Source organism: Acinonyx jubatus, chromosome C2 (assembly GCF_027475565.1).
Source record: "Acinonyx jubatus isolate Ajub_Pintada_27869175 chromosome C2, VMU_Ajub_asm_v1.0, whole genome shotgun sequence".
Taxonomy (NCBI): domain Eukaryota; kingdom Metazoa; phylum Chordata; class Mammalia; order Carnivora; family Felidae; genus Acinonyx; species Acinonyx jubatus.
In genome coordinates, this window is record NC_069384.1 from 152,311,145 (window position 1) to 152,335,162 (window position 24,018).

General features: G+C 46.2%; 1 protein-coding gene across 26 annotated transcripts in view; it reads right to left on the reverse strand.

The window, feature by feature from the left end:
• Nucleotides 1-24,018, reverse strand: part of ARPP21 (cAMP regulated phosphoprotein 21) — a 155,434-nt gene that overhangs the window by 119,603 nt on the left and 11,813 nt on the right. The window lies entirely within an intron of this gene.

The window sequence follows — 24,018 nt, forward strand, 5'->3', positions numbered from 1 at the left end:
GTACAGAGGTTTTGCTGGGGACAAGGAGAAAGTGGCGGGTATAGATGTGGTGATGGTTACACAACACTGTGAATGTATTTAATGCCACTGAATTGTACGTCTAGGAAAGGCTAGCATGACGAATGTTATGTTATGTATATTTTATCACAGTAAAAAAGAACCTAAAAAACCTTTTTCTCCCTGAATACGATATAAATCGCAAGTAAACAAATCAATATGCAAAGAGATCAAAGGCAGAAAATGATAGCACCAAGAAGAGGAACTGTCATCCTCCTTTACAAATTTCCTCTGATGTATCAGTAACACATACACGTGAGGGCAAGCTCTGTGGATGTAACTGGCCTAGGTTGGTACTTGACTCACGTACGTACCCCATAAATGGACCATCATCACCCTCACCATCATCTTCTCAGTCTTGACTCTGGCAAGATAAGCTTTGCCATTGCATTTATTTTATCCAGTGTGGACACTGTAAGAATAAAGAGGTTAGGACACGTTGTTCAGAGAACCTTCCACCGCACCTCTATCAGAATCACGATGTCTGTGGCCAAGGTGTTCTCTCCGCACAAAGTAACAGACACCATTTCTAACTGAAAAAGACAACTCTGGGCACATTCTCACAGCAATGCAAACACGGGGCTGTCAACACTCTGGATGTGAGAAAGCAGCTGGTCAGGAATAGCCTGTCGCGTCACAGACTCAGAACTTTGCATATTTTCTATTGCCGATAAGGAGAATCTTCTGACCGAATTCAATGCCACGGAGAGCAGGACTAATGGCCCCTGCTGCCATCATTGAAGATGACCCAAGACTCCGAGAGAGTATGGAGGACGCTATGGCCGTAACTGCGTGGCCACGGAGACTGGGTCTAGTCTTGGAAATTTTAAATAGTCTCCACCTTGATCATCCACACCGGCTAATGACCACCTTTATTTCCTATCTCATGCGAAGAGTCCAAGCATGATTTAGCCATACACCAGGTAGTATATCATCTGTCTCCAGCCAGGTGCAAACTTAAGTACCCAGAGAACCCCAGCACCGCCAAGAACCTTGACGTCAGCCAGGCCAGGCGATGTCGTGTCAAGTGACCTGGGCTAGAGACACAACCATCGAGTGGCACAGTGGGGTCAGGACTTCGTCATTTTAATTGTGGATCAGAGCTCTTTTTAATACCCTGTGTTCCCCCAGTGACAGCTGTACTAGAAACCTCCACCAGCCTCACCTACTCCAGACAATTCGTTTCCTGGACACCGTGAGAGAGGCCAACGCATGGATTTTCACTAGACCGCCATATTCCTTCCTCTCACGTGAGCCAGAAAACACCACACGAGAACTGCACAGACAAGAGCCTCTGACGCCGCTAGGGGTGTCTCCCGATCCTATCCCTAACATCACGCGGACATATGTGCGTTTCTAGACATTATTCTCAGCCTTTCTCTTTTAAAATCCTAAAAGCTCACAAACCATAATAACAGAATGACCGAAAGTTGGCTGCTGGCTACCCGCCCGATTTCTTCCTTCTGCGTAGAGAATTCACAGTACCCATCTTTCCAGAAGCCACGCAGGAAATCACATGCCTGCAGGACTCCCAAAGTGTGCCCAGGGTTTGTAGGAAGGTGTTATAAATTTTTAATGTGGCCCAATTAATTAGAATCTATACTGGTGCCAGAGCACATGTAACCTTTGCAAATGAGCGCCTTCCCTGATCTTCAGGCAAAAAAATCAATCAATCCATCAATCAATCGGGCTCTCAGACTTGGGGAGCTACTTTGTCATTCCACGTGTAACGACAACAAATTTTCCGCAAACTTAAATAACCCTGCTGGGATCTTATGAATAATGTTACCATATAACTTTGCCAAAACAAAACACAAGAAAACGTTCCTGCATAATTAGATCTTCCAGGAATCCCACTGAGTTAGACACTCACCCTAAATATTTCTCTCCCTATCACTGTAGCGTGATCTCCTACAAAAGGCAACGTAGTTGCAGGGATCGGGTGGCGTAGGGGGGGTCACCAACTGAAATGGTAACTTTTGCCTGGGTGTTATTAATCTCACAGGTGTTCCAACCTCCATACCCTAAATTCAGTTCAGTTCAACGGAGTATTCCAAAATGCCCCCTCTCTTGGAGCTCTGGATGCCAAGAAAATAATCCATATACTATCTTTCAGGTATTTGTATTGCAGACACCTTGTAACGGAGCGAGAATTTATCACAAAATGCATCCTTTCAACTCTGGCTTAAACGATTCAAAATGATAAAAAATCATCATAAAGAGAAAAGGCATGTCAAAAAAAGGGCGGGGAGAAATATGAATTTTATTCTGCATATCTGACATGAACTCATCACCTTCCTTTCTACACGAAGTGAAAGATGCGTCTGTCACTTCAAACACAATGCAACTTAACAAATATGACGCAATGACAGGTGGCGGGGTAGGAGCTAAATGTTTGAGTTATTAAAACCTTTCTTGCGGAGGAGAAGAAAGGGAGAGGCACGTAGATAAAATGAATAAAAGCAAAGATAAGTGGAGACGTTGTTATTCCATCCGGTGTTCGAAATGACTGTAAAACTCATCGTTGTCCCCCCCCCCCCCCCCACCATGGAAAGGAGGAAAAATTAACTTTTCATCCCGCTGATATCTTTGTTTCCCACTATGCCAACGCAACGTTTTGGGGGCCGTAGATCATGAATAGTTCACGCCCGGACGTTGCCTTTGCAGAATTACCATTGCCTGCGATCGTTACCAAACCTAATCGAAAGAATCAACACAGGGGTTTAAACTTCCCGCCCAGGACCTCAGCTCTGTCTCCCCACGCTCCCCAGCTGACAGGAGAAGACTGGAAAGGTTGTCCAAGGGAGAAGAGGAATTAAAGGGTGTTTCCCACAACAAAACTGCCAAAATGTCTTAAGGGTCTCAAGGGTCTCTGACTGCAGGGGGAATGTCCTCCCCCCAAAAGGGAAGGAGGGAGAAGACGCAGAGACGGATGTATGCTGCCATCCCAAGTACAGAGCGGGGAATTTCAGGAGACACGGGCACAAAGGGGATTCATTTCTGGTCACGTAAGCTAGCTCTGGGCTACAACTGTGCCTTGGCACTCTGACAGCAAACTCTCTCTACAGGATTCACCAGCCACGCCAACAAAGGCTTTGCCTGAGTATTGACTCTGACATGGGTAATTCTGGACTGTTTTCCATAGATGCTGACATTGTATCCTCGCGTCAACCCTGCACCATTCATGGCCAGCCTGTGGCGGAAAAGACAGCAAGCTGCCTACTTGTCCTCTCTCTCAAGTGCTAAGTCCGCTGGCTGCTGACTCCATCGCTGCAACCCCCAGGTCTCAGAGATGCAAACGAGCCATTCTGGAACAAGCCTCAGTATCTGAATCAAGCAGTAAAGATCACTTCCCCTTACTGAAGTCACACAGTGGTGGAGATTTCTGCCTGTGGGAGTCTACACCTCTGTATTATCTCCAGTGCTGAGGACAAGGCCTAGGCACACAGTGGGGCTTGCCGACTCAGTGACTCAGTGACTCAGCGTGTAATCGGCGAGGGCCGGATGACTTTTCTGGGGTTCTGCTCTCTTCGCCTAAAAGCCAAGGCATCTAATCACTCAGAGCCCTACGAATTGGTGCGGGAAGGGGTTAAAGGAGACCCCCTCATGCCCTCCAAGGCCACTAAAAGGTAAAGAAGAAAACGTGACACATTTCTGAATGTATGGATTTCAAGAAGGTTCTGGTCTGGCTGCACTCGGACAGAGACAGAGTGGGCCCTTATTTATTGACCTTCTGGATAGGCTGTTAGGGAAAGGAAAGAGATGATGCTGGTCCTCAAGGAGCTCCCCGTGTAACCAGAGAATTCAACGGTGAAAGAGATTTAAGAGCACAGCTCCCCAGAGACCTAAAGCATGTGACACAAAGGATACCCAGCCCCGCGAGCCTCGCACTGAGGGTTTTCTCAAAGCCTTCTGTTCCCAGAGGCAACGCTGACAGCAATCTTAAGGGAACGAGTAGACACAAAGAACAGAACGTGCCAGACCGGTCAGGCTGTGGGTAGTTTCCGAGTTTTCTTGGGAAAAGTGATGGCATCCATCAAACACACGATTTCCCGTCATTCAGCCGGCCTTGCTCCCATTTCCAGGCTAAAGGACATAGAGAGGTAGGACCTCTCCTTTGTCCTGAAGCCACTCGCCTCTCTGATTCCACGCTGTGTCCTGAGGGCTCTCACTCCGTGGAGCGCTCACCAAAGTGTCACCGCAACTCTGGGGATGACGTGATGCACGCTTCAGGCGCCAAGAAGAAGACGACCTATCCCCATCGCATGTGCCAACTCTGGCCCTTCTTGAATGCCAGAGCCTCTTATTTTCCCTGCTGGGTGTTTTCTTTCCGTGCCCCGCCCAACACGGCGTTACCCAAAGTGACGTGGCGACAGCCCTGCAGACCCGGTCGGGAGCCCTAAGAGGCCACCGTGCTGAGATCAACATCTCTGCTCGGGAGGAACGTAAGCGTTCGATGAGTAATTCCTGCCATCCTCGGACTTCCCGTTGGAGGAGGCACCTGAAAGTCACGATACCTGAAGGCCTCTGACGTCCGCGTGTCTTTGGTTCCAGCGGGGAGCGACGTTGCGTTGGGAGTTTTTCCTCCGAGGGGAGATTCAATCTCTAGGAAGCCTGTTTCCAAGGCAGAGGTAGGTGGGTGATAGCAACCCCCCCCCCCCCAGGATGCGTGTGCGTTGGGGGATCTCAAGGGCTGAAGAAGGTGCCTCCTTTCCCAGAAGACAGGAAAGCAGCTAGCGGGTGAAAAGAGCTATCTGTCTAGAGAGAGAGAGGACTCCCAGTGGCTCAGGGAGAACAAATGTATACTCCGTGAGAGCCGATAGGCAAAATAACGTCTCCGAGCATTCACTTCTAAGCCGCCGAGAGCCTGGCTCCATTCGGATCCTGCTCTAAACAGAAGCATCCTGAAGAAATGTTGCAGATGACCAACGGGGGCCACTGGGGTATCATTCCCTGGGCCAGTGTCTCTCTCGCAGCAGAAACACCACGGCCACCACTTGGCTTGAAGGAGAAATGGGTATTTTCCCGGGAGGAAACCCTTATCGGTGGGTGTGGTTTTGCCGCGCCGGGGGCTCAGCCAGAAGACATGCCAACTGGTGTGCATGTCGGGGGGGACAGCACCCCAGCTCTGGGGTCATCTGCGGCGATGCTTATTGGACCCCAGATGCTGTGCTTGGAAAGCAACCTAAAGGGAGCACGCGGTTGGTCATTTAAAAGAGGGGGCTGCAGTTTAAAGTCGGCTCATCGGCCACGGGCCCTTGACTGCAATCTTCCTCCAAAGGCTGGCCCTGGCCGAACGTGATGACGCCTCCCCCTTCTCCCTGCCCCAACCTCCTGTAAAGTTTCTATTACCTCTTTACTTTTGAGAGAGAGAGACAGAGGGTGAGCTGGGGAGGGGCAGAGAGAATCCCAAGCAGGCTCCATCCACACTGTTAGTGCAGAGCCCAAAACGAGGCTCGAACTCACGGCTGGTGAGATCATGACCTAGGCCGGAGTCGGGCGCTTAACCAACTGAGCCACCCAGATGCCCAGCACAAGTTTCCGTTACTCTTTTAACAGCGTGTTTTCGCTTGAAGGGGCAGTTAAAGGTTAAGGAGTTAGTTGCACTCAAGACTGCGAGCATTTGTAGGTGAATGCCTTCTGGTGTGATGGGCTCTGACCCCTCGATCCTGAGAAACCCACGTCAAGGAAAATGGGTGTGGTTGCTGTTGTAAATTATCTGTATTTTTAATCCAGTACATGTCGATCATCTTATAAGAAATGCGGGCTGGCATGGGCTCTGTGAGGTATTGCAGCCTACTAGGGTTGGCCATTGATGAAGAAAGAGAAAAAGCAGGTTCTCAAACCACGCTACGCGAAAAAACTGGAAGAAATGGCTGAATTTAAGAGCTACCTGGATGGTCTCGATGGAAGTGAGGATAGATGTCGGCGTGTGGTCCTGGGCTAAATGTTCTTTTTTTTTTTTTTAACGTTTATTTATTTTTGAGCGAGAAAGAGACAGAGTGCAAGTGGGGGAGGGGCAGAGAGAGAGGGAGACACAGAATCTGAAGCAGGCTCCGGGCTCTGAGGGGTCAGCACAGAGCCGGATGCGGGGCTCGAACCCACAAACCGCGAGATCCAGACCTGAGCCGAGGTCGGACGCTTCACCGACCGAACCGCCTAGGCGCCCTGTTCCTGTGACTCTTGAAGGAAAAGGGTCAAGTTCTGTGCAGGAACATCCAAGGATTCTTGACAGCGAGGGTGAAGATTTGGGGTCATTTTATTCATGGATTCTATGGTGCCTAAGCCATGGGCCTGGAGGAGGTTATCTGCTTGGTACATGTATGATGTCATTAAAACTACACAGTCCTTAAAGCGTACTTGCTTTCTGGGCACTTTGGTAGAAGAGAGCTGCTGGGGACCCGGGGCCAACGGACATTTCTAGAAAGACGTGAGGCTGTCCACCCACTCGGAGGTCTCTGATAGGCAACCTTGCGCTTAAAAATCAAATGGGATGCAGCATCCCTACAACAAAGTAGGACAGCCTGATCCCTGGAATGAGGCTAGAAATTGGTACTGGGCTGAAGGATGAAAGCACACGCGAGGGCCGTTAAAAGTTGGCCAGAATGTACATCCAGGCTTCAGGTTGGAAAATGCCAGGCTGAGATTGTCTGGGAAAGAATCAAATCTGTGATTTGACATGTCACAGAAACAAAATATCTGCCCATCTTCTATAAGAGGCAATCCTCTGCTTTTGAGCTGTCTGCTTATTTGTGCTACCTTCAAGATTTTAAACATACATAAAAAAAGAGCCAGTCATGGTATTCATAATACACAGCAAGAATCTGTTTTGCTGGGTACGGTCTCCTTAATAAAAACTCCAAGGCCTCCACATGGAGAAAAACTATAGAGTGGGGAAAAAATATCATGACCTTTGTTTACTCATAATGGTAAATCGGGAAGGAAGAGGGGGAAGGCGGGATGGGCAGAAGGGAGGAAGGCAGGCAGGCTGGTCCAGCTGTCAGAAGCATGCAAACGTAGTATGTGAAAATGGAACATGGACTATTTGGGGCAATTCGTGATGAAGCCCGCAAAACTTTTTAGTTTTGAAGAATAGACTTAAAACCAGAAAGACAAAAAGAGTCAATCGCCCATTATGACTCGTATTTAGGCGGAGGCAACACTGTTCATTAGATAAATAATGTGCTAGGCATAGCATTTCCCTAGATTTGCTAAAGTATGGTACATATATAGGAAAATGTGCCCTACACTTCAAACGATTACACATTTCCACTGGGGGAAAAAAAAAGATACAAGGAAAGAGCGCAATGGGTTCCTGTTACCTTTCAAAAATAATCTACATGATGACAAGAAGAGTAATTTGAATATAGACGTACCCGTGAGTTCTCAGCATATTAACATGAATCACTGGCCTCGCAAGGTTTAAATACTAAGTAAGGATAAAGGTCCATCTATCTATATATCTAGAAAGGAGAGGAAGGAGGAGGAGGAAGGAGAGGAGGAGGAGGGGGAGAAACCAGAAGAGGGAGAAGAGGGGGAGGAGGGGAGAGGGGAAGGCAGACAGAGGGAGGGAGGGAGGGAGACAGAGACAGAGTGCACGTGTGTTTGTGCATATACAATTTGCACAATCCCAGGTCTTTGAAGTAATTCTCTGTGGTTCGAAACAATTCTTATCACCTGGCAGGTTCCATTTCAATTCTGGAAATCCTGGCTCTCTGTTGGAAAGTCTGTGGCCTGACTGTTCCTGTGAGGCTTGTGCATGCCCACAGATGCCAATTTCAGGTCGGGCCACAAGTATCCTAAATCTCAGAGACCCCAGCACGAGCAAGGGGGTAGTGACTCAAGAGAACAGACTGGCTGTTCCCTCAGCTGGCAAAACACTGGGTTCACCAAGATGCCAAAGTTAGGGGGGCTCTGCAAACCTCGAACAAGTGCTGCCTCTCCAGATACTCCCTGTGTGCTGGGTAGCATTCATCCGTGAGTTCAGAAAGCCAAATTTTAGAAGATCTGTGTTCTTAAAAAAAAATGCTCTGGGGGCACCCGGGTGGCTCTGTCGGTTAAGCATCCGATTCCCGATTTTGGCTCAGGTCATGATCCCAGAGTTGTGAGACGGAGCCCCACGTTGGGCTCTATGCTAAGTATGGAGCGTGCTTAAAATTCCCTCTCTTTCTCCCTCTGCCCCTCTCCCACTGTGTTCTTTCTCTCTCTCTCTCTCAAAAAAAAAAAGTGCTCTGGTTATAAGCAAAACCGACCTCATCACCTGGCTTTCTCTGGGCACACCCTGGCTGAGTGGCCTGGACTTCGTTGCTGATTTTGTGCCCTGGCCTTGTTATTAAAAACCAGTTGGAAAATTCAGGCAGCCTTCTCGTAAAAGGGATTAGGATGTAGCATTTCCACATATTTTATGTTCTCCAAAGTTCTATAAAAAAATCAGGAGGAAATTTATTCTGTTTTTTTTCTTTCTTTTTTCTTTTCTCCTTAAAGCATGACAACTACATTGTTTGGGCAGGTCTCTTGGTGGCGTTTGAAAGATAGCTGCAGCCTTTTCTTGAAATAAACACTGGACTAAAAGTTTCTTTTCTGAATGACAATAGTAAGTTACTCGTATTCACCACGGTCTGTTTAAAGTGTAGCCTCTAACCTTTTAATACAACCTCCTCCACACACACACACACACACACACACACACACACGGAATATATATATATATATATATATATATATATATATATATATATTTCTTAAGTGTAATATATACAGCTTTCCCCAAAAAGGTTTGTGGCTCCCATTTTTTATTTCCTTATTTTAGTAGAAATACGCTCCCACAAAAATGAATTCTTCTGTACTGGGGACTACTCCTCTCCCCCAAATGGATAAAAACAAAGTCAGAGATGATACAGGGATGTTCCAGTCACCATTCCTGGTATTATACAACAGCTAGAAACCCAGCATATAAAGATCTGCCTTTTTAAAGCCAGTGTCTATTCAAGGACATATATGGTGTCAAGATATCGGCTCCATTGCCAGCTTCCAGAGTGCATAATTTCGGAACGCGGCTGTATCAGTACCAAAGTTTCACTGCAAGTTAAGATATTGTGTCCTATAATTTCCCATTTCCGATTAGACCGTATTTCCCTTTAATTAACTATAAAGGATCTTACATTGCTTCTTCCCTTTCTTTTCTTTTAATGCAGCGTCTCCCCAAACTGCAGTTAAAAGTAAGCCAAGCTACGGATGGAGACCAGCTTTCAACGAACGTTGCAAAAAAAGGCTTGCTTCTTCAGGAAGAATCTGTCGCTTACTTACGTGTCTCTCACGTAAGTTCTTTAAAAACAGGGACTCTCCCGCTTTTTCTCGTACCGGAACACCTGGCATTCAGCAACGGTTTGACGAAGCGCTCATTTGATAAATTAATACATACACATAACAAGTCATGAGATTACGGTACCTTGTCATAATGCAAAACGGTGATGTCTCACTTCCAAATTAGCCATTATTTCCCCATTATCCTTACCACTGCCATAAATCACATTAAAAAAAAAAAAACTACTTTCACTGTGATACAATTTAGGATTTTACATAAAAATAAAGTTACATGCTAATATAAACAGAGCCAATTCCAATACATCTACCGGATACTCACTCTGTGCCTGACATTATTTTGATTAAAAAAGCACAGTATATATGGATCAAATTTTTTTAAGGTCATTTATTTATTTTTGAGAGAGAGAGACAGAGAGGGAGAGAGAGAGCGAGCTTGTGCACAGAAACAGGGAAGGGCAGAAAGAGTGGGAGACACAGAATCCGAAGCAGGCTCCAGGCTCCGAGCCATCAGCACAGAGCCCGACGCGGGACTCAAACTCACGGACCGCGAGATCGTGACCTGAGCCGATGGCGGACGCTGAAGGACTGAGCCACCCAGGCGCCCCTATGGGTTAAGTCTGAAACGTCTCACTGTGGAGGAGAGGAAATGGAGCCACAGAGACGTTAACTACCACAGCCAAGATTTTACTCTAGGAAGGAAAGAGTGGGGCCACAGGTCAAATTCGGACAGAGAGGTCCCCAGAATCACCTGGACCTACTACACTTCAAAATGAGTGAGGATCACAGACACCACATAGCAGACAACAATAAATAATAGAAGGCACCGGAAAGTGATGCCAGGGGTGATTCATGGGATGCATGCTTCCTCCAGTCTTTCTAAATGTTCTCACGTGACCCTCTTGTACTCTTAGAATTCAAAAAAGTAACCAGAGAGATTGAGAAGAAACCAGGAGACAAGGAGTGAGTCCGAACTGGCTACGGGCAGTGTTAACTGTACCTTGAAGCAGGTTTGTGGTTGCCGCGTCATCACCCATTCCGTCAGAAAACAGGAAAGTAAAGACAATGCAAAGGATTGCTAATAAAAATCAAAGAGTATGGAATGACTGTATCTACACCGATGTGCAGTCAAAGGAACTAAGTCTATACAAAATGTGTCAGATAAATGTCAAAAATAAAACTGAAGGGAAACACACTACAGACAAACCAAATACTGTAGAGCATTGTTAAAATCTATTTTTAAAATGCCCAAAGAATCTCAAGATTGGTTACATAAACATTTAAAAAAATTTTTTAATGTTTATTTATTTTTGAGACAGAGATGGAGCGTAAGCAGGGGAGCGGGAGAGAGAGAGGGAGACACAGAATCCAAAGCAGGCTCCAGGCTCCGAGCTGTCAGCACAGAGCCCGACGCGGGGCTCGAACTCATGAACCGTGAGATCACGACCTGAGCCGAAGTTGGATGCCAAACCGACTGAGCCACCCAGGCACCCCACTAATTTTCTTTTTTTTAAGTTTGTTTATTTATTTTGAGAAAGAGCACACGAACCAGGGAGGGACAGAGGGAGAGGGAGACATGGAATCTGAAACAGGCTCCAGGCTTCGAGCTGTCAGCACAGAGCCCGACGCGAGATCATGACCTGAGTCGAAGTTGGAGGTTTAACCGACCAAGCCACCCAGGCGCCCCAGTTATATAAACATTTAAATGATCACAAAACATGTTTTGTGCTTGGAATAAATATCAAAGTCAATACAACTCAATTGCATTAAAAAATCAAGTCAATAACAATTACAAGCCAGACTGGCCTCAAATTTCTTAAAAATTCAAGGACATTTTTACATGGAGCCACTCAATTGAATATTGTGTTCTAAACTGACTTTCCTCTACAGAGGAATCAACCAAGAAGCATCAGGGACAATTAACAGTTTGTGGAGAGACCCTGTAACTTAAAAAAAAAAATGTGATTCCCTTCTACTTTGTCAATTTGGATTCAGAGAAAGGTACATGGGTGACATCTGTAATCGTATGGATTCTGCACATACTGAGCAGTGTCCACATAGGTTTGTCACCCTTTTTTAATGTTTACTTTTGAGAGAGAGAGAGAGAGAGAGAGACAGAGTGTGAGCAGGGGAGGGGCACAGAGAGGGAGACACAGAATCTGAAGCAGGCTCCAGGCTCTGAGCCATCAGCACAGAGCCCGACGCGGGGCTCGAACTCACAGACCGCAAGATCATGACCTGAGCCGAAGTCGGACGCTCAACCCACTGAGCCAGGTGCCCCCGGTTTATCACTTCTAAACAGCTCCTGCCTGCAGCCACTGCTCTTTGAGGGACAAGGCTGGAGCTAAGGGCTGGGAATCTGGAGAAAGACCTGTGGAACCCTCACACCTTGAGCAACGATCTGGGTACTTTTGACATCACAACAATACACGCCGTCATCTTTTTCCTTTCAAAACCACAAAGACCAGGATCAGTTGAATACCTTTTCATTTAATCTACAGCCAAGGCGTACAGAAATGACTAGAATCCAGCCCCACTCTCTAGGGGAACCCAGGCTTGCTCACAAAACTGGGGAGTATTCGTTAAGTGGCTTCTTCGTCAACACGAGTGCCTTAAATGGGACGGTTTCACGAACTCCTGTGATGTTTCCCCAGAGAATTTGTTTTCTTGTTTCTCAAATATAGGAAATAGCTAGTCTTGAATGTTTGATATGACCTCCTAACGTCCGCGTGGATATGTTTACATTACATAAAACAACTCTTGTCAGCCATTTTAAAAAGACCTAACAACTACTGCTCTGGAGAAATCGATACATAGATGTGTGTGAATCTCCAAGTCAACACTTTGATTCTGTAGCTTTTTCAGAGTGTTCCGTGTAGATAGCATTGTGCCTAGAACTTTCAGTTGCTTTAACTTCTTTGCTTCTCCAAAACACCAGCTCTCATCATCTGATCTGAGAGATTTATTACTTTCAATTAACATAATAAACAACCAACCAACCAAAAAGCTTAGCCCAAGGGCAACGATGAGGTCCAAAAGCACAGGTCTATGTTCGTAAAGTCCACACAAGAGCTAGAGCTCGGTTCTGCCTCTTAGCCCAGTATCTTTCCAAGCTGCCTCTGTGCATATGTTCAGAGTCACAAATATACACCCAAACATTCTTATATTAAGCCCACGCATTCTGACTTAGGATGGTACCCTCAGCTTTCTCCTTTGAAAGAAAGACAATTCCTTCAAGATCGGCAAATCCACTGGTCTCAAAAGAGGGGAAGTGTTGCTTGTTTCATGCACCTAAACTTTTTCGTTATCACTTGAATGTCAGAGAATTGTCCCCTAACTAGGCCACTCACACGCGCGCGCGCGCACACACACACACACACACACACACACACAGAGCAGGTGGGTTAAGCCACTCAGAATGTGCAAGTGACAGTCCTCGCAGGCCCCTCCCCGAATGCCAGATCAGGCCACACTGCAGCCTGGGGCTGGTTCCAGCTCAGAGAACAGAGTAGCAGCTGCTGGGAGCTGGCAGCGACTCAAGTCTCAGCTGTATTCTTGGCCCCCTGCCTCCTCCAGGCACTTACTAGGGGCGCGTGACCAAGGAAACAGCTGAGCCCCCCCTCCTCCAAGAGGAAATGCAACCGCCATAGCCCCCACCGCCACCTGCTCTGGGGCCAAACAACCACCACGGTCCTGTTGGCTCTTGCGGGGGGGAACATGGACTGCTGAATCACTCCTGAGCACGCCTGAGCTGCTCTGCCCGGGACAGGCGAGCAAAGGCATAGTCCGACAGGCCTGGGCGGCATCACCCGGGGACCCAACCTGGCAAGGGAATCCGCTACGGTTTGGATGTTCAAATCCCAGGGACCCAGTCAGATCCCAAATGCTGCTCTGGATGTATTCTCTGTAGAATTTTCCTAAGACACCTCCTCTGCTGCACAGAAATTTTGATTTGGGGTTTGCAGTGGCTTGCAACACGGCTGAGGGCACAGGGGGCGGGCAAGTGCCTTCCGAGGTCACCAATCTCCAGGAGTCCTCTCAGCACAACAGAAGTATGAATACGAAGCAAATGCATGAAATGTCTTGCCCCTTCCCTGGCCTGCGACTCATGGCGTGGCCTTCCTGGGGGGGCCCTGGAACACAAGACGCGGAACCGGGACTCGGACAGCTTCAACTGCACTCACGTCAGTACTATTAAGAGACATCTGTGACCTCAAACATTGTGAAACCTCACCCTCCTCTGAGGACACGCCTGTCCGGATCTCAGATTAACACGAGAGGCACTGCTGTACCTACGCTATTGAAAATTCTTCTGGAGAAGGGCAGAATGTTGACACTGTGCCAGGCCCACATGGGGGTCTCTTCTTCAACGGTCTCTGTTTCCTGCGTGCTTTGACATCTTCCTTGATAAAAAGCTGGGAGTGTAGCAGTTCCTTTGGGCTTAAGTAATCTTTGGATACGAATCCCCTGCACCCAAAGTGGGCTTCAGTCCAGATAAGAGAGACCCCGATTGCTGGGAGACTGATTCTTGTTTCCGGGGAGAAGGGGAGAGGTTTGAAGACCTATTACGGGCTATGGGTTCTTTGAAAACCTGACCCACATCTAGTTAAGGTTTTTCTCCCCAGGAGTGACGCTAGACAATTTTTATGCGATCCTGGTGGATTCTTTGAGACCGACTAGGTCCAGGGCATCCCGGTGTTCAGTTTCTACCTTTCTGGTCAACCTCGGGGGTCGACCCGGATCCCTCTCCAAGGAAGGACGGGTTGCTTCTTGGAGGATTATTTCAGCTGCAGAGAGCTGAATGGCCCAACGCCACAATGATCGAGGTGGCGATGGAAAGCCTGGCTCCCTCAACCCCAGCAAGACAACCCCAAGGCCATTCTAGCCGCAGAACACCCCAAGGAGCTGGTCAGATCTGTTCTCATCCTTCGCCTGACCTATGGCTTTCCTCCGCCCACGCCTGCCCTCTCCCTCCTTCCTCCATGGCACTGGGGCCAAGAATTCCCCTTAGTAAACATCCTGCACCCCAAACTCCGTCTCAGGGTCAGCTTCCCGGAAGCCTACCTGGGACACCTCAGGACATCCCTTTGGAAGGTGGAAATCACACCGTGGCAGGAATGAAACCCAGGTTCCGAATCACTCGCTGGCTCCAAACCCTTGTTCGTTTCCCTAACCCCGGACAGGTCATCGCTCAAGTTACCACCCTATATGTAGTTCCAAAAACACCAGCAGGTAACAGGATGCTGATACCCAGTACACATTAAAGAGGTCATGATGACATAGGAGGTGATGCCTATGTTAAGCAGTTTCTACAAATTATTTCAGTGACTTCCTCACAAGCACTAATAACTAGCTATCGCTGTTTCCACTCTACAGATGGGATAACTGAGACGCACAGCAGGGCCAAGGAACTTGGCCCAGGATTATACAAATTAAGAGACACTGACCAAGCCTCACTTGATCCCCAGGAGATAATTATGGTTGTCTGTCTACAGCACCCTTGCCGCGAAGAGGCGGGACAGATGCAGGTCAAAGAGAATTGAATGTGCTGATGTCTGAAATTTTATAGCCAGCTGTTCAAGAAATCTGTAAGTATTCTGATTTCTCTGTGCCATTCCATGCTCTTCCCGTATTCTAATACAGAAGCAGCCTAAACAGTTACAACAGCGGCTAACATTTGCATTGTGTTCCTATATATTGAGCAGCGTTCTACGCCCTTCGCCAGGAAGGACTCACAGAGTCCCTTTGTCTTAGGTCTTTCCTTTCGTCCCATCATAGAGAAGCTTTCTGGATAGGCCTCGGGAGGCGAATTTTCAATAGCGTGAACCCTTACTCTCATGAGCACAGCTCGACAGCTGATTTTCGTACTATGACAATGAGTCAATAAGAGAATATGAAATTGCATTAGGTATTTGGTGTTTCACAAGGCTGAGAAGAATTGTGTTTTAATTGGCCAAAGTAACACATTCAGTGACTTGGAGGGCTTGGCCTTGGATGGCGCGGACGATCCATGCGTGTGTGATTGTGTGTGTAGCCAGGCCTGTCCAGGGAGCGCAGTCAATCAACAATTATTTATTCAGCTCCTACTAGGTGCATGGCATCCTGCCAAGGACTTGTGAGAGATACGGTGATGTTTTCGGTCCGGCACCTGACTCGGGGAAGTGTATACGGTGCTAGAAATGAGGACTTCCTCAGCTCAGCTTTTCAAAGACTCATCTTCTCTTTTTCTCGTAAGTATGCCGAACGATCAACTCCAAACGAATCCTTGTGGAGTCTCTCACTAATTTTCAAGGGGAAAAAGTTAGATTAGAGTAAGTCATGCTTCGGAGAAAACTCCTTTTCTCCCAACAAGGTGAAGAGAGCCGTGTTCTTACCAGTAAGAAAGGACCCATTTCCCCAAACGTCCTCGGTCAAGAATAATTGCCCTCTTGGGTCTGACAACCAGCCATCAAGAAGTGAACTTCAGGAATGTTGTTCCTCATGATCTTAATCTGTTGTTCCCCACACTGAACTGGTGGGAGCGGCCTCCCTCTCTCCCTCCCAGGCATGGCTCTCTTTTTCCAGACCTTTCTGCAGGGATGGGACGGCAGAAATCAGGAAGGAGAGCGCAAGCTACAGCCCTCGGCAAGGATGGCTTCAGGGGCCTGGGGGGAGCAGGGTTGAGGCAGGGTTGCGCCCCGAGGGCAAGAATGCAGGGGGAGGGGGCTGCAGAGTTTTCACTGCTCATATCTCTAAGGATCGAACCAGAATAAGAAGCTGAAGTCGAAAACCAGCAGAGACGTGGGACAGCAGTGGTCCTCTAGAGGCCGGACCTACCCTTTACATTTTGCACACTGCTCGGCCTGTGAACAGACCCGCCTCTCGCCCTGCTGGAGAAACTGAATGTAAACACTCAGAAGCGTGTTCCGTAACTGGGAAACCAGACCTTAGGATTATTTACTAAACCACCTTTTTGCATTGAACCAGGTCAAAAAGAAAGGAGTCAGGGTCCCTAACCCGAGAGCCCCTGGAGGCCGGGGAGGCTCGTTGGGGCTCGAGCCCCGACGTGGCCCTTGGCAGGGTGTCTCATGCTCTCCCGGTGCCAGCAGGTGGTGCAATGCACACCTGCGACTCTTGTTCACAAAACAGCTCTCGGAAGTGCCAGGGTGACGTGAATGACGCGTCCAGGAGCCAGTGTCCCCGTGTGTCTCTTGGCTGAGCCGCCGCTGACCCGTGTGGCGGTTTTGGCATAAACAGGAAGCCCCTCCCCCTCCGCTCCGCGAAGGTTTCCTCGTTTAACAACAGGTGAGGGATTACTGCTTTATGCGACAAGATGAGATTTACAAGTCCCCTCTTCCCTTACCCAGTGCCCGTCTGTCGCCTCACTGCCGCGGTTGAGCCTTCCTGTGTGTGCACACGGGGCTCCAGCAGCGCCAAGAGGATCAGTTCAGTGCCCACCCCACGGGGTCCCAAAGTCGTCAGAGAGTCAGGCTGTATGCTCCCCCAGGACGGGGACTATGCCTTGCTTCTTTCAGGGTCTCTAGGAACCACCAAGGTATACGGAACGCGGCAGGAAATTAGCAAACGTCTGTCAAAAGATAAATGGCTTCTGGGAACGCTGGATGGTGTATTAATAGCATCATCTTATAAAACATTTAAGGCACGCACCTTGAAAAAAAAAAACTGACCTGCTGTGCGCTGGCTGTATGAAGAACGCGAGTGAGACCAGTAGATGTTTTCTAGAAATACACTGGCCACCTTATTCAAGAAGTCCCTCTTCTGGGCAAACTGTCCAAAGTTTAACAATGACTCACGCTCCTAATTTCCAAAATACTTCATCTGACTCATCAATAAGTCCTTACTGAGTGACTAGAGTGTCTTCAAGGGTACTAACAGGTATTTTCTCGGTAGATGGATACATTAACATCCCACATAGCCGAGATTCAAAAAGACACAGCAATGCCATATGCATTCCCTTCTACGGATTCCGGGACAGAAGACAGAATCATAAGTGAATTTAAAGGGAGATCAAGGTGTTTCGAACTTGAGCTTATGACCTGTGAGTAAATCAGCAAGTCAAGTCATTGGTTTAACTTTAGTTTTTACAGTGAAATCTAGAGAACACGAATGGAGTGGAATGAGCCAGACTGGAGTACGTAAGAATTGGAGTACATCATTACCCTCAGTAAGGCCATGACTCATTCTGTAAACTTTTATAATTTTGTTTCACATATGTGTGTGGGGTGGGGGGGCGGGGAGACAAGTCTGTGCACATCTACCTATGTCTGAGTGCTGGGGAATTCATGAAAAAGTGTTTTTTAAGTTTATTTATTTTTGAAAGAGAGAAAAGGCAAGAGTGGAGGGAGAAGCAGAGAGAGAGAGAGAATGAGATTGAGAATCTCAAGCAGGCTCCACCCTGTCAGCATAGAGCCCCATGCGGGGCTCGAACCCACAAACCCTGAGATCGTGACCTGAGCAGAAGTCGGATGCTTAACCCACTGAGCCACCCGGGCGCCCCTGACAGTATTTTAAAAGTCAGTCTGCGTCACAAAAAAAGTTGCTGCGATAGATCCCATAATGTTTCCACAACGGAAGGCTAATTGGAAATAGACATGTCACCCATGGCGTCTTGATTACCAAAGGCAGCGGAGAGAAAATAAGGGCTGTGATGGGGGTTCCTGCTGTGAAATCCAAACATTATTTGTGAGATGCAAAGACCTTATCATTTAAATATGAGGATTGATGCCTCTGATGAAGATAGAGCATCTTCGTTAAAACAAACAAATGATTATCTTGGACAACAGTGTAAACAAGTCCCTAATTCATGAAGCTGCTAATTGCTCTCCCCAGCTGCAGAAGATTGGCCTGTACTCCATGCTTCACCACGCACGGTGCACATAACACTTGCACATTCGCTCTCGAAATGCAGCCTCACACAAGCCCAGACATACATACACCCCAGAGCCTGGGGGCCGAAGAGGGTCAGTTCAGAACGGACTGGTCTGGAAGAACAGCTCCTTAAGGATGTCGCGGGTTTCACCTTCCAGACCTAGATTTTCCATAGGAAATGAAACTCGTATGTAACTTACTTCATTTCCTCACCAGACTTCGGGATACACCAGGAGGAGAAGAGCTTTGGCAGAAGCAGGTCTTGTAGCCAAAGGAAGCTGGTACTTTTCTATCACTTTTTCAAAGCAACTCGCAAGATTGGTATCCGGATCCTGGTAATCCCATGTTCCCATAGTTACTCATATTTAATTCACTGAAACGCAGATGCATTAATTCGTGCTATAAAAAACAACAGCTACCCTGTTTTCCTATATCGTGTTGTGTGCCACATGCTACAAGGAACATGTGACACATAGCGTTTTTAATTCTCGCTGCCGCTAATCTCATTTGCACATATTTAAGGACGGAAGGAAGGGAGGGAAGGAGGTGAAGGGGTGGAGGGAAGAAGGGAGGTAGAGGGAGGGCAGGCGGGAGGAGACAAACCTAAGTTTCAGAAGAGATGAGTCCCTGCCCAGGGTCAAACGACACCAATATTATTCAAATGCCCGTGCCTTGTCCATTGCCTACCACCACGTTGTTCAACCCATGCATCTGGTGAATGCAACACCCACAAATATAATCACAACTATTTATTTAAGAAAGATGCCAGATGACGGAGTAACCTTGCTGGATACCTAGCAACAAAGTATCATTTCTACTATTCCTAGCCAGAAACGTGCAGTTAGCTTCTTATCAGCCAAGTTGACTTGGCTATCCCACTGACATACCCACCCCCCCAAAAAAAAGAAAAGAAAAAAAATACTTGGTACTTGATTCTCTCACTGCTCTTAAAAGTGGGAAGTAAAGAGCTGCAGAAGACTCTGGCCTGTGCCCGAATGTTACCCTGTCCGGGGAAGGGCTGGTTCCAGGGTTCATGAGATCGCATCTTGACCGCCACGCTAGGATTCAGGTTTGGAGATTTCTTTGGGGAATGGGCCAGACCCTAAGGTGGTGCAGCCTCAACGCACAGCTATCTTTTGGGTCTGGAGCTGGGTCCAGCCACACGGGATCCTGCGGCATCCCGTGTGACTGGCTTCAAACTGGAGTCCACACCTCCTTCCCAGTTAGGGCAGGAAGACCAGTTCTGTACAAGAGTTGATGGCTAACCGGGGGTGGGGGTGGGGGTCATGCATCAACTGGAATGCACCATTAACAAAAATATTAGCCGGCCCTCAAAGGAGAAAATACAGCAAAAAGAAAACACCACACAAACTATAGCGTTGTATAGTCATGAACTTCTCGGACTCTGAATCCGGATCTCCAGGGCGGAAGCCTGCTTTCTCTACGTGTCCGAGCAAGTCTCTAAGCGTCTCCATGCCTCAGTTTCCTCCCTGAAAGTGGAAACAGGCAGAACCCCTACCTCACAGACGACTGTGAGGAGTAAACAAGTGAAAATATGCAAAGCACTCAGAAGAGTACCTCGCACACAGTTAGCGTGATGTATATATCAGCAATTAGCTATCTCTTACCGAGACATGCACATGGGTCCATTCAACAGAGATTTGTGGATGTTACCTGATGAGAGCTCTGGCTAGAATTCAACTGCCAACACTTCCGGAGCCCCAGACCTTCTAGACACTTCTAACAACCTCAGTGTCTCTAAAAATTACAGCTACTTCCAAGTGATATTGGCTTCCTTCCAAAACTCTGAGGGAGCCATCACCGGGCTGTTCAAGCTGTGGATGACTGGCAATTCGTGAGGCTTCATGCATGTATGTAGAGAGGTATGTGCATGACCGTTCTAGCCCTGTGTGTCTTTTCTAGCTCGTATAAGTGGTAAGAACAAACGTGCCCCTGAAATTCACATTGAAAGAGAAGGATTCCACCCCCTCCCCCCAAAAAAAGAACAAAGGCGCAAATGGGATGACAGTGCTACAGGTGACCAGACCAAGATGATGTCGGGCAGATTTTTCCACCTTCCAAATCTGTCCTCGGATCCCTGCCTGCAGCAAATGGCCTTAGGAGCATTTACAAAGAATCCTGCTAACAGAGATCACTTTTTTTCCTTTTGCTGGAAATAAAAGTGTTTTGATTTATTTAAATCAATTGATACTTTCACCTCATGCAATGATGCAAAGCCAGTTACTTGGTGTAACTAAAAGACAGTATTCTTCTGATTTTTTTTTCGTTGTTACATCATCCGTTTTACACGATCATAAAATTATCGTATAGTAAACTTAGCTTGTTGGGGCTGGGAGCTGTAGAGTTCCATGGATTTTAACACAGGTATAAGCTTGTGTAACCACCACCATAATCTGGCTAAAGAAGAGTTCCATCACCCTCAAAGTTTCCTCATGCCATCCCTTCCGATCACACCTCCTCTGTGACATATCTCCTGGCATTCACTAATCCGTGTTTCTCTGTCCCTGTGTTTTTGTCATTTTGAGATGTTATATAAATGAGATCACACAGTCTGTGATGTTTTGAGATTGACTTCTTTCACCCAGTACAACGCCCCTGAGACCCATTCAAATTGCCACGTGAATTTATAATTTGTTCCCTTTTATCGCTATGTAATATTCCACTGTATGGATGTATCACAGTTTCCCCAGGCATCTTTGGAAGGACATCTGGGTTGTCTCCAGTTTGAGGCAATTATGAATAAAGCTGTTATAAACCGCTGTCTGCACGGTTTTTTTTTTTCGTTTTTTTTTTTTTTTGCATTCATAGTTTTCTTCTCTAGTGCTCACTAATTTTTATGTAAGTTTTTCCTTGACCCTGAGCATATCCAGTCTTGCAGACTCAGGATTATCTTCTCTCCACGGACTTTAGAGTCCTATGCTGGAGACCCTCAGACTACAATTCAGGCGGAAACCTGCATCTATCTCCCTGTAATCACCCAGAACAGAGGCTCCAACCTCTTTTTCTAATGGAATTTGCAATCTTCTTCTCTTCTCTTAAGGTGCTATGTTTTAAAAATCGTTTTTAAATCAAAGCAACTTTAAATTCACTTACTAAAATTTGTCTCGAAGCCTTATGGCTTCTTGAAGCTTAAAGTCGAGAGAAATCCCTAACTTTTTGATTGAAAGGATCAATTCATCGCCCCACCCTCTGTTTCCATCTTGCCATTGTATCACTGCAGACGGGCAATGATAAGGGAGTACTCGTTTTATAACATAACCAGATCCCAAATGTATGTATATACCAGAATATTATACCACATCTAATATGTACTATATTAGATACATGTGTGTAATTTTTATAATATAACCAGATTCCCAATGTGTATATATATATATATATATATAAATATATTCAACAAATATAAATCATATCATATATATAATATGGTATATGACATGTGTATGTATGTACTTTTAAAATACACACACGTGTATATGTATAAAAGAGTATGCATACGTATTCATTTTCTGTTATTCTGTTCTCCCTTCAGAAAAAATTCCCAACAATAAAATTATAGGTAATTCCCTAGTCGAAGACCAATATTTATCCAAGCAAACCTAGTAATGCATAAGATAAATTATACAGAAATTTAGGGCGATATCCTCTCTGTATATAATGTAAAATACACTGCTACCAAATAAATCCTTAATATTTACCTATAGATAGTATTTCTAAGATTTTCCATTTCTTCAGGTTACCTAGATGAAAAAATCAATAAGATTATTTTGGTTGTTAATTTCCTTCGGGCCACAAACTACGGCGTAAACATTTACTTAGTAAAAAGGAAGCCCAGTCCCTAAATTTCTCCGTCCAACAACTTCACAAAGCCACTGCCTTTGACAAATCATTAATAAATAGGGTTATCACACCTAATCCATTTGACTTTTATTTCGGGGTGAGCTGAAATTTCTGTTAGCCTCACCACTTCCTCTATCTGAGAAACTGACTCCCCGAGGGTAGAAAGATAAAAAGGCTACTTTGATCCTGTACATCTGCCAAAAGCAACCGCCACCCTCTGCGACAAACAAGCAGGACGCAAGGGCAAAGAATGAGTGTACATGATGCTGCAGGTGTCTCGGGTTCACTTGGGACCAAACAAACTGAGGACAAACCGTCGACGAAGAGAGCTCACACTGGCGAATTGGAACTTCAAGTTTTCCTGAAGATAATTTCAGGGGGAACATATTAGTTAAAATGGGTCATTTCATCCTCAATATCAGTAAATGGCATGAACACGTGTTGGCAGGTGGCCTGACAAGAGGTTTATGCGACCTGGCGTCAGCTCTTTCCCCTGGGACAGAGACAGAGTATAAATATACAAGGCAGCACTCTTCCCCAACTTGACACGGGGGGACAGCTCAGAACACAGATTCAAAGAGCAAGACATAATGCCTTAACTACAAAGAATCACAAAAAAGTCTTGTCACACATGCACCGAAAAGCCCAAGCCTTGTGAATCCATTCGGAAAAAAAAAAAAAGAAAAAAAGACAATTCTTTAAACTCCACTTAACAGTTGATGGGGCGTCTGGGTGGCTCAGTCGGTTGAGCCTCCGACGTAGGCTCAGGTCATAACCTCATAGTCTGTGAGTTCGAGCCCCGCTTCGGGCTCTGTGCTGGCGGCTCAGAGCCCGGAGCCTGCTGCAGATTCTGTGTGTCTCCCTCTGTCTCAAAAATCAATAAACGTTAAAAAAAAAATAATAAAAGTTTTAAACTCTACTTAACACTTGATAAAGATCTTCAAAATCATTTTTTCATTTGTGTTTTCAAAAAACTTTTAATGAATATTTTCCCTCATCACTTATCCCTGGGTATCTGTTTTTATGCAAACGTGAACTACTGGGTCCCTTAAATCAATAACATTGTTTCAGATTGTTGGACACAAGTAAGTAAAGATATGTGTTTAGATATGTTGTAGTTTTTGTTCCCCCCCTTAACCACGTGATACGTATTGTTACCATCTTATAAAAGCTAATGCAAAAGAATCCCAACACCCCTTAAAATCATTGTTTGTTTTTTTTTCCCTCAGTAATCCACAGACAAAATACTTAGGACTCAAACTACAACTTTATATTATTTTCAAAACAAGTACTGATATATAATTTCATTGCACATTCTTATAGTTTTCAATGTTTTAATGGATAAACAGTCCCTGTAGGAGAAAGCAGGAAGGAGATAACATTTCCATTTTGTGGCAAATATTTTACAGAGGATAGCTCATGAAGGGAGTGCTGCTATCTACATATTGCAAGAAGGACACTGAAGGTCACTTGGCCAGGCCAGTGAGAAGCAGAGATGAGATTCAAACTTAAACTTAGGTCACCTTGACCTCAGACCTATTGCCCTTCTTTGGCACCAGGAGAGGATGTGTCCCAAGCATGGGCGAAATCAGGAGCTGAGAATCTATTCTTGTCTCAAATGGCAGCCACAAGTACAGATTTGAGATGCAGGCAGACAGATTTCCAGGCACTCTACCAGTTTCACAAGTTAATTTCCACATCCTTCTATGCCATGGCCCCACCACATACCCTTTCACTACCCCCTTGGTTCTCAACTCCTAATCTGTAGGCAAGATCTGAATCCCTGTGTTTCCCATGGCTGTTGTATGTTACCGTGTAAGTTACACTGCAAAGAAAAAAACAGGAGGATGAAATATACACCTTTCTTTCTCCTTAGACAAGAATCCCCCAGTATGCTACAACAGAAATTTT